Source organism: Marmota monax, unplaced genomic scaffold (genome assembly GCF_021218885.2).
Source record: "Marmota monax isolate L192 unplaced genomic scaffold, Marmota_monax_Labrador192_F-V1.1 WCK01_AAM20220418_F8-fsc00223, whole genome shotgun sequence".
NCBI lineage: Eukaryota > Metazoa > Chordata > Mammalia > Rodentia > Sciuridae > Marmota > Marmota monax.
Window position 1 is genome coordinate 75957 of NW_026692990.1, and position 12419 is coordinate 88375.

General features: G+C 40.5%; 1 pseudogene; it reads right to left on the reverse strand.

Moving 5' to 3' along the window:
- Positions 1-439: 439 nt before the first annotated feature.
- Positions 440-1062, reverse strand: LOC124098046 (ubiquitin carboxyl-terminal hydrolase 27-like; annotated as a pseudogene).
- Between the last annotated feature and the right edge of the window lie 11357 nt (positions 1063-12419).

The window sequence follows — 12419 nt, forward strand, 5'->3', positions numbered from 1 at the left end:
CCTCTGTTTGATCAGGTGTTCAAATGAGATCAAAACAGGCCACAGTGGGTAATTTATTCATTGTGAGGAATATGCATTTGATTTTGGTCATGCTTCTGAGGTACTCAGGCCTTGTGAATCTTCACAGGTAATCTGTGGACATAGTTCTAATTGGTATATGTCTTTCCTTGTTTGAGATGCTCTTCTTTCCAGGGATCCTGAGCAGGATCAGCCAGATCAGGATCAGGGAGGAAAAGCTAGATAAGCACATGGGCCAGGGTTGTAGCTCATTGGTAGATCACTTGCCTAGCCCATTGTGAGGCACTGGGTTCAATCCTCAGCACCACGTAAAAATAAATTAAAAAATGTTTTGTGTCCATCTATAACTAAAAACATTTAAAAAAAACCCAGATAAGCACGATCTGATGTCCCAGAATGTGATGGAAACATTTTGATAGGTTTAAAGGGTGACATCAGACTGCAGGCCACCTGTGAATATTTGGTTTATAATGCAGTTAAAGTGGTTGAAATTATTAGTTGCCTTCTCAACATAATCACATTTTCAATGCCTGTGCAGCCAAAATAAGGAATTGTAGGCAGTCTGTTGCCTCTTCTCTGCTAAATGATGAACATGTATCCATATCAGGTGCAGTAACTTATAGGGAATGTGAGGAAATGGGTTTCCAAAATACAACTCCCAAAAGACTGAAGACATCTCACAGACCAAACTCAACTCTGATTTTAACATTTCATATATGTGCCTCTGAGAGGGAAGAATATCTCTCAGTATTGGAGTGAAGGTAAGATCTGGACAATGCACTTCAGAAAGCATGTGTTGCCAAGATTTATTGGTCCTTTTAAGCCTATAATGGAATTTGAGGGGAGTTTTTTCCTGTTTGGGTTATGCCTTAGCAATTCTAGTTCCTGTCTAGTTGGTTACCAGGAGGAATCTTCTTGCCAAGGTTTGAAGCTGTACATTTTTGGTGAGAAATCCCCACTGGTGTTGAGGTTTGGAATTTCTAAGTTTTCCATTTGCTCTTTTCTTACAATATACTCAATGTCTTGAGAAGTGCAGAGCTCCATCAAACTCTTGCAGTAAAAGACTTGTTAAATTACAGAACAGCTTCTAGCAGCATAATGTCATGTCCCTAACGTGATACCAGCTCCCCATTAAAATGCCTGCCTAAAAAAGCTTAAGGCTGCTAGAATATACTGTTTTTTTTCTAGCCAAAACCAGGTAATAAGGCCCCCGACCTACTTTTCTTAGTGCATATACCAAAAGAGGCTTATATTTTTGAATATGTGTATCTTACTATTCAGAAATGTCTTTCTAAAGGACCTGAGAGCCATTCTCTTGAAATGCAATAATCAGGAAGGATAGGGCCTCCTGTCCCAGTGTCTATGGAAGAATAGAACCCAGCTAGCAATCTCAGCTGGTCTTATGACATATATGCTGGTGAGCCCCCTGTAGTTTTTCACTTCTATTAAGTCTACTGAGTCCCTGCTCTCCCTCTTTCCTCATTCTACCTTTAGAACTCACAAATTACTTCTATGTAATTTGGAATGAAGCTTAGCTATTTTCTGTACTGTCAGTATTTACTGAATAAAATCTGTTTTCACTGCTTTAACTATTGTCCAATTGTGTTTATCAAGTAATCTTTATCATGTATATAATCATGAAACATAAAACCTAAAGTAACTTTATTGTAGAAGTCCACAGCTAAGTGGTATTGTTTCAACATATTCATTAACATATTTCTCTGTAAAGCAGGTGTTTTAGTCAGCTTTTCTGTTGCTGTGACTAAAAGACCTGATAAGAACAACTTAAGAGGAAAAGTATATCTGCTCATGATTTCAGAGGTTCAGTGCATGGTTGGCAGACTCCATAGCTCTGGGCTGAGGGTGAGGCAGAATATCATGGTGGAATGGTTAGCAGAAAAAAGTAGCTCAGAACATGGCAAGCAGGAAGCACAGAGAGAGCTCTGCTTACCAGGGACAAAATAGATTTTCTAAAGGCAAACCCCCCAGTGAACTACTTCCTCCATCCACACACTACCTGCCTACAGTTACCACCCAGTTAATCCATATGAGTGGATTAATTCCTTATCAGGTTACAGCTCTTATAATCTAAACCAAAGCAGCAGGCAAAAAAGACACATGAAAAGCAAGAGTAGACTCTGTTCATATACTGTAACACCCATGACAGCTGCCCAACTTTGTCTTGCTTTTTCTGCTTTCTTGAGTTTCTGCTTCATATAAAGCATAATTTCTACCTCTAGTTATAAACTGTTCATGTGGGAATAGCCCAGAGGACCCATAGCAAACTCTACATGTAAGAATCTGTCTAAAGGCCTTGCCAGAATGCAAAACCTGTCAGGGATCTTGTACATAACCTGAACAGGGGAACTGAACAGAAAAGGACAGGGTGGTGCTAAAAGAAGTGCAGTGTAAAGGGAGGAAATCCACTAACTCTACACTCAGGATTATAATTCCGAAGACCAATCTAGCCTTTAACAATGCAGCTATCTTTTATGCCTCCTTATTCTGATGGTTTGAACGTGGCAAAATTGGATCTAATCAACCAGTATATCCCACCATATCCTAGAGGAAAGTTGCTCAGAATAGATATTAATGGTGAATGGAATGACCTTGGCAAGAAAATCTAGCAAACGTACACTACAGCTATAAAGGCTTAGAGGATTCCCCTGGGTCTCCTCAGGTCTGACTCCTTTGTGGAAGTCAGGACACCCTCTGCCCTACTTCAGGTGCTAAAGCTTCTAGACAAGGCAGAATTACTCCCTGGCACTTGTATAGAGGAGGGAAGCCCAGGGCAAGAGAGTTTTCTGCTTTACTCAGTCAGTCCTTGAAGCCTCTGTAAATCAAGTCACTAAGCTATTTCTGGTACTTCTTTGCTACTATGTTCCCATCCTCCTACAGTCTAATTCCATCACTAAACAAATCTTGAAGCCCCAACACCTTCACTCCACCACCCAACAATATCCCTGGATCCTTTATTTACTTAAAGGTCTAGGTTAACTTGGGCTCCAATTATTCCTTAGCCAGCCATCTCTTCTGACCTATCCATTAGGTATAGTCACAAGGGAGATACTCCTGGCCTAGTTTCCATAGCAAAAAAACCAAAAAACAAACAAACAAAAAACAACCAAACAACAACAACAACAAAAACAAAAATATTCACTGGTGCCCAGTGGGTTAAAGGTTTAGAGGAATGGCAACTTTTTGGTATGAATCCCTAAGGGACCAATAAGAGTCTAATTTCAGGGAGTAAATTGGAGATAGGGATATTATCTTGGAGTGTAGGAGAGAGGAAACATAACCAAGGGCATCAGGCTCAGACTTGAGCCAAGGAACTTAGTAGCTGTGTGAGCTCAGATAAAACACCTATGCTCTCTGAGTCTTAATTATGTAATCTGTTACAATGATTTCAATTGTATTTCAGTTTTCAACTGATTGGTGTAAAAGCAATACTCATTCAGTAGAAATCATACTTTAAATTTTGAATTTTGATCTTTTGCTGGGCTAGAAATATATAATACAATATTTCCTTGAGAGGCTGGGAGGTGGCAGCAGCAGCAGCAGCAGCAAATCTCAGCTCACAGTCAGCCATTAAATCACAAACAGACAATACATAATGGTGTACTGTGTTGTTAAGCTGTGATGGTCAGTAGACAAAATATATTGAGCATGCTTTCAAATTACAATTTTTTCACACTATAATAGGTTTATTGTAGCATAAACCCAGTAAGTTGATGAAGAAATCTTTATAGCAAAAAATCTTTATGGCAAACTTCAACTTTCATACCCCTCTTTCTTAATCCCCACCTTTAAACCAGTAGATAGAACAATGTCTGATACACAGAACACAGGAAAAGAAAACATTTTCCTTCAAGGATATCTCAAAGTTGTGACCCAGTTCACCTGATGATCCATTGTAGGCACTTCATGTACAGGAACATGCACTCAGTAAATAAAGATCAATCCTTTAAATGTACTACTGTGCTAGGTACTCTGTGCTATGAGAAACACAGAGAACAACAATGTGTCCTCAAAAAGGTTATAGCCCAGGATGATTTTTCCTTCATTTTGACAAAAAACAGAATCCAAGGCCACAATCCCCAGGAAAGCTGCAATCTCCAGGGCCCATGACCAATCACAAGATTATTACTATTTATTAGTGAAAACATTTGATGTTATGTTACTCTCTCTTGGACAGTCATGCACCTTCCCTCTAAATCTCAGAATTAGGATTCTACTCCCCTAGGATTAGGAGTAGGATCTAATAGATGCCTCCTCACAGTGGATATCAGTGGTTTTAGAAAGTTCAACAGATTCATTCATGTATTTGAATTTTCTGAGTGAGCACAGTCTAATGTTCTCTTGGAGAGAATAATCATAACTATTTAACTCCCTCACACTGAGTATAGTTTTAGAGGTTGAAATAAGAGCCAGTCTTCTTACAGAGGAATTTGTTAGTAGGAACATTTGTCTGAGAGATAAGAGAGAAGTGTGCTTATACTTTTCCATTATTATCAGTGGTGATGTATACAACCTACACATCATCTTTGAGGTTGAATGCTCTAATAAGAGCTGATTTGACCTGCTAGCAGTTGTTACCATAAACTCACAGAAATTTAGCAAAATATAGTTTCCAACTTGTAGATACTTAGATTCTGTCCTAGTATGTTTGTGCTATATTAGTCAGCTTTTCATTACTGTGAACAAAACACCTGACAAGAACAACTTAAAAGAAGAAAAGTTTATTTTATCTCACAGTTTCAGAGTTTCATCCAACACCATTGCTCTGGGCCCACAGTGAATCAGAACATCATGGCATAGAAGCGCTGCTCCTCTCATGGTGGCCAGGAAGCAGAGTGGGGTGAAAAGCATAGGGAAGATGAACCCTTCCAGGGAATACCTCCAGTGACTTGACACTTCCGGCCATCCCCCATCTGCTTATAGTTACCAACCAGTTAAGTCTATTCAAACTATGATGGAATGATTAGGTTATAGCTCTTACAACCCAATCATTTCACCTCAGAGCATTCCTGCATTAACACAGGATCATTGTGGGGCACCTCATACCCAAATCATGACAACTGCTACAAAAAGTACCACAGATGAGGCAATTGATAAGGAATAGAAATTTACTTCTCACATTTTCAGAGGTTGGGAGGTCCAAGATCAAACTGCCTCCAGGTTTGGTGTCTGGTAAGGGCTGCTGTTTCCACGATGGTGCTTCAGAGGCTGCTTCTTCCAGAGGGGGGAATACTGTATCTTTTTTTTTTTTTTTTTTGGTACCAGGGATTGAACCCAGGGTGCTTGACTACTGAGAAACGTCCCAAGCCCTTTTTTGTACTGAGTTGCGAAGTGCCTTGCTAATCTGCTGAGACTGGCTTTGAACTCATGATCCTCCTGCCTCAGCCTCCTGAGTTACTGGGATTACAGCAGTGCATCACTGTACCCAGCAGAATGCTGTATCTTTACATGAAAAGGACAGAAAATCAAAAGGAGACCTGGCTAGGTCCTTTCATCAACTTATTAGGGCAATAATCCAAGCTCAAGAGCTGAGCTTCCATGCCATTATCATTTTTCAAAGGCTATACCTCTTAATATTGTTGCACTAGAGATTAAGTTGGAGACTATTAATTGTGGGGGACACATTCAGACCATAGCAGCTCCCAACTCAGCTGGTGTTGCTGTAGGTGCTGGAAAGATCACTGCAATTCTCATGGTTCTAAGTGACATCACCTCATACAGTGTGAATAGAAGGCTTACAATTTTCAGGCTAGCTTTTTTTAACTTCTCTCAACATACATACTCTGTTTAAAAAACACCATGACAAGAAGCTTCAAGACATGTTATGATCTCTGCAAAATGTGGTGATTATTCCATATGTTGCCTTCCTCTGAAGTTTTCAAGGAGGTTTAGTGAAAAGGAGAGGGGGAGGTGGTGGAGATATTGATTATGAGACTCCGACATCTAGGAAATTGGACCTCACTACGTATCTTAGAATTAGGGTTTAAACAACATAAACAGGAGGTAGAAGATCACACATAACCAAAACTCCAGTGAGGTGAAAACAGGCAGAAATGGAGTCACTAAGAGGTGCTCAGGGGTCAATGAGGTACAGGTTTGCAGATAGGAAATGGCCTGCCTACCTATTGGTCGGTGGAAGCATGTCAAAGGGGAATATGTGGTCTTTACTGGTCTCAATTAGCACCACCTATATTTCTGGTCTCCTTCAATCATTTGGAATTATTCTATGTAGTGTGTGTGTGTGTGTGTGTTTTACTGGCAAAATTTGAAAGGGAGAAAAGAGAGCACAGTGGCCCTGAGAGTCTCAGGGATTCCACCTCCATCAAAAACTACCCAGTCAACACTGCTACATCGATGTTCATAGCAGCACAATTCACAATAGCAAGACTGTGGAACCAATCTAGATGCCCTTCAATAGATGAATGGATAAAAAAAATGTGGCATTTATACACAATGGAGTGTTACTCTGCATTAAAAAATGACAAAATCATAGAATTTACAGGGAAATGGATGGCATTAGAGCAGATTATGCTAAGTGAAGCTAGCCAATCCCTAAAAAACAAATGCCAAATGTCTTCTTTGATATAAGGAGAGTAACTAAGAACAGAGTAGGGTCGAAGAGCATGAGAAGAAGATTAACATTAAACAGGGATGAGAGGTGGGAGGGAAAGGGAGAGAGAAGGGAAATTGCATGGAAATGGAAGGAGACCCTCAGGGTTATACAAAAGTACATACAAGAGGAAGTGAGGGGAAAGGGAAAAATAATACAAGGGGGACAAATGAATGTCAGTAGAGGGGGCAGAGAGAGAAGAGGGGAGGGGAGGGGAGGGGAGGGGGATAGTAGAGGATAGGAAAGGCAGCAGAATACAACAGACACTAGTATGGCAATATGTAAATCAATGGATGTGTAACTGATGTGATTCTGCAATCTGTATATGGGGTAAAAATGGGAGTTCATAACCCACTTGAATCAAAGTGTGAAATATGATATATCAAGAACTATGTAATGTTTTGAACAACCAACAATAAAAAATTTAAAAAAAAACAAACTACCCAGTCATCACCAGAATGACTGGTGATGCTTCACACAGAACAACGTTGCTGATTCTGACCCACTTTATCACAGTACAGCCAGAGAGAACTAAAACATGGAGAAGAAGCCGGGCCACAGGAGAGCAAATCGACACCAGGTCACCCCCAGAATCTGCCCTGGTTGGAAAACCTCCATGCATCCAGTGTCCCTCCAGCTTCTCCCCTCCTTTACAGCTAGCCCCAGAGATACACTCTCCATACAGGCTTCTCATAATTCACACATAATGAGGGGAGGGTCTCTCAGAACACAAAGTCAATACCCAAGCAGGGCCCTTAGCATTGAGGAAGGGAAAGGTGCATCCCTCAGATTGGAGCCCATCCCAATTTCCTTAACCTTCCTAATCTTGCCCCTTTACAGCAGATGGAGACCTGCATGAAGAGACCACCAACAAAGAAGGAATGTGTCCTGTGGAAGAGCAGCCCCTAAACACCTCCAAATCACAGTCTTGTAGAAGCACATGAAGAAGGAAAAAGTACTCTGGAATTATGGATTGAATTATAAAGAAAAATGTTTTTGTTTTTCGCATAGGTGAGAGCATTTCTTAGCCCCAGCTGGGAAAAAACAAGTATTGCTCATTTCTGGGTTAGCAAACTTACAAGGAAATGTTGACTTGGCTTTTGGCTGGCTGCTGAACCCGTGGCTTGGATCCTAGCTTCTCTGAGATTGCCTTACTTCTTTTAATAAAGACAGGCAGTGCACAGTTTACAAGGACTTAGGTCTTCTGAGCCTCCATTTGGTCATGGGTAAGGTGAGACCCATGAGAAAGCCAGGGTCTCCTAATTCATCTATGCAGGACATGGAAAAGGAGCACTGTGACAGGCACTAGGAATGCAAAACCAGGAACAAAGAAAATAAGCCAGAGTCCCTCACTGAGGGAAAGGACATGAAGATGAACATTAGCTAACACACATACAAGGGCACTTGCAATCCACAACCTAACGTAGGTGAAGTGGGATTGCAACTGTGCTTCAAATGTTTTGTGAAAGCAGTTGTAGTGACCAGATACACCCCTTCAGTCAGCCCAGAGTCTATCATTACCAAACAAACTTCTTCTTCACCAATAATGGTCACGTGGGAAAACATGTCACACTAGTGTGATGCATTATTTTTGCCAGAATTGGAATGAATGGGTCTGGGTGGTTTAGGCCTTTCTGAAAGTCACTAGTTACAAATTGGCCTGCCTCTGAATCTCATGATGGACTCAGTAAAACAGATGGGAAGTGCCCCGTCCAGAGTTTCTCATTCCTTGCTGACATTTTGATAACTGATGCTTATGCTCTGGGAATGGGGACTGCACCTTCAGAATCTCTGATGTGGGTTCATGTAAAATAAAACAAGCAAAAGAAAAACAAAACAAAACACCAAACAAACAGATAAACAAAACAGGGCAAGGTAAGCAGACCTGAGTAGCAGGGATGGAGCTGATTCCAGAATGATTTCCATCTCAGCTGCTCTCATAGATTTCCATGTGCAGCAGGTCCTGGGGTATGTTGCTGGTGAAGGGTGGCATAGAAAGAGCAAGATCAGGAAAAAATGTGCTTCTGTGCTCTTGGGGCCCTGGGGCCTTTAAAATCGGCTCTCTGAAACCCCACTCAGGCTTCTTTTTCCCACCTGGGCCTCTTCCCCTCAGTGACCTCACTTTCCTGAGGCCAGCATCCCAAAAGGCAGACTGCAGCCACTGCCTGGCTATGACTAGAGCCACAGGGGGAAGGGCTGTCAACTGGCATTCAGTCTTTGAGGACATACAGGACTCACACTGTATGTCCAATCTCCTCCAGGGACCTGGCCTCCCTCCTGGTTTCCCTTCATTGACACCAAATCCAGACATATACCCTGCAGGCCAGCCTTCTGGGATCCCACACAATAGGAGCAGATGGGGCTCTCAGAACTCTGAGGCTCCACCCAGGCAGGATCCCAAGCGAGTGATGACCTTTTGTCACTAAAACCCATGCTGCTGGAAATATACTGGTGCAACTTTATATCCCATAGTTTTGTGTCTGTTGGTGGGAAAAACCCCTGGAAATCTGTGCAAAAGGCATTCCTGGAGTCTACTGTGTACCAGGCTGGAAGTGATGAGCCCAGACTGCTCCCTGTCATCAAGAAGCTCAGAGACCAGCAGGGCACACAGACAGGTCACCAGCAGATTCAGCCTGGAGTGCATGGGGCTCCAGTGGGGAATGAAAGGGTACTTCCAGGGAGAAACATTGCCCAACAAATTGAAGTAATGCCCATCGATTCACTTCATTTCTGACTGGAGGCCACTGTACCTCATGTGTAGTACCAGGCATCAGATTTGACATGATAGGATGTTCAGTGAACATTGGGGGAAGGAGGAAATAGGCCTTCAGTTCTGACACTGAGACTACAATGCCAGGCAGGGCCCTGGGACTGTTTTCCCACTGTGTCTTCAGACTTGCTGTGTGAATTTGGGCCAATCAAGTCTCTTTCTGGCCTTTCTTCCTATATCAATGACATGGAAGGTAACTAAGTTGTGAGAGGTTAGGTTGGTGGATAAGGGTGTGGGATGTGGGCCAAACAATGGTTTGCATCCTGAATGCCCACCCCTGGCTCTGTGAGCTCCAACAGGTGACCTAAATGCACTCTGTCTTGGATTACTGCTGTGTAAAATGAGGCTGATTATAACAACAACCCCTAGGTTTGTCCACCACTCTTTGTGGACAGTATTCAATATGTAAAGAAATATCAAGTGCTTAGAACAGAGATTGGAGCACAGTGAAGTGAGAAGCATGTAAGTTCTATGTTCCATCTGAAAATGCAAGTTAACTTTCATCCCTGGAGCTTTGTATTCATTACTAGACCTGGAACAGTCTTCCCCTATAATTTCCCTTCTCTTCTGATTGCTGTTCAACCATCACCAAGAGAGGCCTTCCCTGATCCACCCTCTAAGGGAACAAAACTCTGTCCCTGTCTCTTCCATTTCTAAGATTTATTCCCCTCTCTATTAATTTTGCTTGACTTTATTTCCCACTTTACCATACCTGCTTACTCTGTGTCTTCTCTAATAGGATCAAAGTGGACCAAGGAAAAGAGCAAATGCATGCATACTGTTTGTATGAATATAAAGTAGTACATCTATTATGAAAAACAATTTAGATATTCCTCAAAACATTAAAATATTGCTAGTATGTGATCCAGCAATCCTGCTATTGTGTGTGTATGTGTGTGTGTGTGTGTGTGTGTGTATCTCCAAAGGAAATGAAATCAGTATGTGGAAATACATCTGCGCTCCTATGTTTATTGCTGCATTACTAATAATCACCAAAAAAATGGAAAAAAAAACCCTAAGTGTCCATAAAGGGACAAATGATAAAAATGTCATACATTATAATTATTTTTAAAACATTTATTGTATTTTCCAATATTGTTTACTATTTTTTTGACATTTCTTTGTTTATGCAGTTGAATAGCCTACTTGTTCACAACTCTGGTTTTTATTCTTAATACACAAATGTAACACTAAAAATAGCACAAATTCAGCAAGAATACTGAATCTGATTTTATCTGTCTTTAAAAACAACACCAATATTTCTCAATCTGTCCCAAAATATTGTAGGATATGTTCACTGTGTTTAATTTCCAAATGAATTTTCCTAAACTCTCTGTAGCATTTGAACATTCATTATTTAAAATGTAGTTTTAGAACTGCATGCAATCAAATGTAAAATCACTTTGCCTTGCTGCTCTACTCTTATCAAGCCCTCTTTGCACTGAGTCATGGCATCAGACTTAAGTTATGGCATAGAATTAAATATCCTCTCAAAAATAGCAATTGAGCACATATTTTGCATGCTAGTAATACGTTTTAGATTCATAAGAATTGCTTTGTAGCTTTCCAAAAATGTCCATCCATTATGTTCCCCCTATATATTTGTTTTGTCAGCCAATCTGGTTCTATATATGCAAAGGCTCTCCATATATAAATGTCTGTAATTTCTAAATACTCTAAAGTGCATTGGACACCATTATATGTTACATTTCTCTTTATTACAGAAAGTGATTTTAAAATTCAGAAATTATTTAAACTTTACTTTTAAAGTAGTCTTATCTCCAAATAAAAGTTATTTTTTTTTGCCTTGAGTTTTTGTTGCAACATATAATATTGTACAACTCAGGTACAGTCAATTGATTCTCTCTTAGTTTTGACAAAAAGTCCCTTCTTGACCAACTTCTAGCCAGACTCCTCTGAGGCATGTTCACGACTAGGCCTAAACCTTGGCTTATAAAGACTTGAATAAACACTAACATATTTTCTTGCATTTCTGGAATGACTCTAACTCCTCCTCACACTCTTTTTTAAAAAAATATTTTTGTAATTGTAGATGGGTAGAATGCCTTTATTTTATTTGTTTATTTTTATGTGGTGCTAAGATTGAACTCAGTGCCTCACATGTGCTGAGGCAAGAACTCTGCCACTGAGCCCCAGCCCCAGCCCTCTCCCCACACCCTTAAAGTGACATGTTGAGAAACCTCAGGTGTGCCAAAAAGAACATACTTTTTTCTTCCAGCCAGTACTTTAAGATTAAGTCCCTGAATCTCAGTCTCTGTGAGAGGACAGGAGCCTAAACTTAAATAAGTGTCAGTTAGTAATCCAGATGAATTTAACATGAACCAACTGCCCATTCCTGCTGTTGTAATTTTTTACTTCTTTGACTCTGCTCAAGTGCCTCTTGTTCCCTCTCCTCATTCCTTCATTATAAAATGTTTAGCCACCTCTATACAAATAAAGTTGTATTCAGTTCATGCTGGACCCTCTTACCTATTGCAATAATATTAATGATTAGGGTCTGTCCTAATTTAACTAGTGTCTGTTTATCTTTGAAAGGTTCCTTATAGCCTCTTCAAAGAACTTCAGTTTTGGAGAAAAAACATAAGAAATTCTGTTTTATTAGAATCATTTTCTCTTTTCTTTTCTTCAATATATTTTAAATAGGCGAACATTATTCTTCTCTCACACTTTGAAAACAATTGCATGGCTGGCCAACGTTTTGGCATCTTTTCTATGATTTGGAAAATTATGCCATCTTCTAGGCATATGTTTAAGGAGGATATTCCATTTCTGTTCATTCAAAACTCTCATTAAGCACTAAGCACAGTGGTACATGTCTGTAATCCCAGTGGCTCAAGATGCTGAGGCAGAAGAACTGCAAGTTCAAAGCCAGTCTCAGCAACTTAGCAAGGTCCTAAGCAATTCAGTGAGACCCTGTCTCTAAATAAAATGTAAAAAAGGGCTGAGGATGTGGTCAAGTGGTTAAGCACCCCTGGGTCCAAT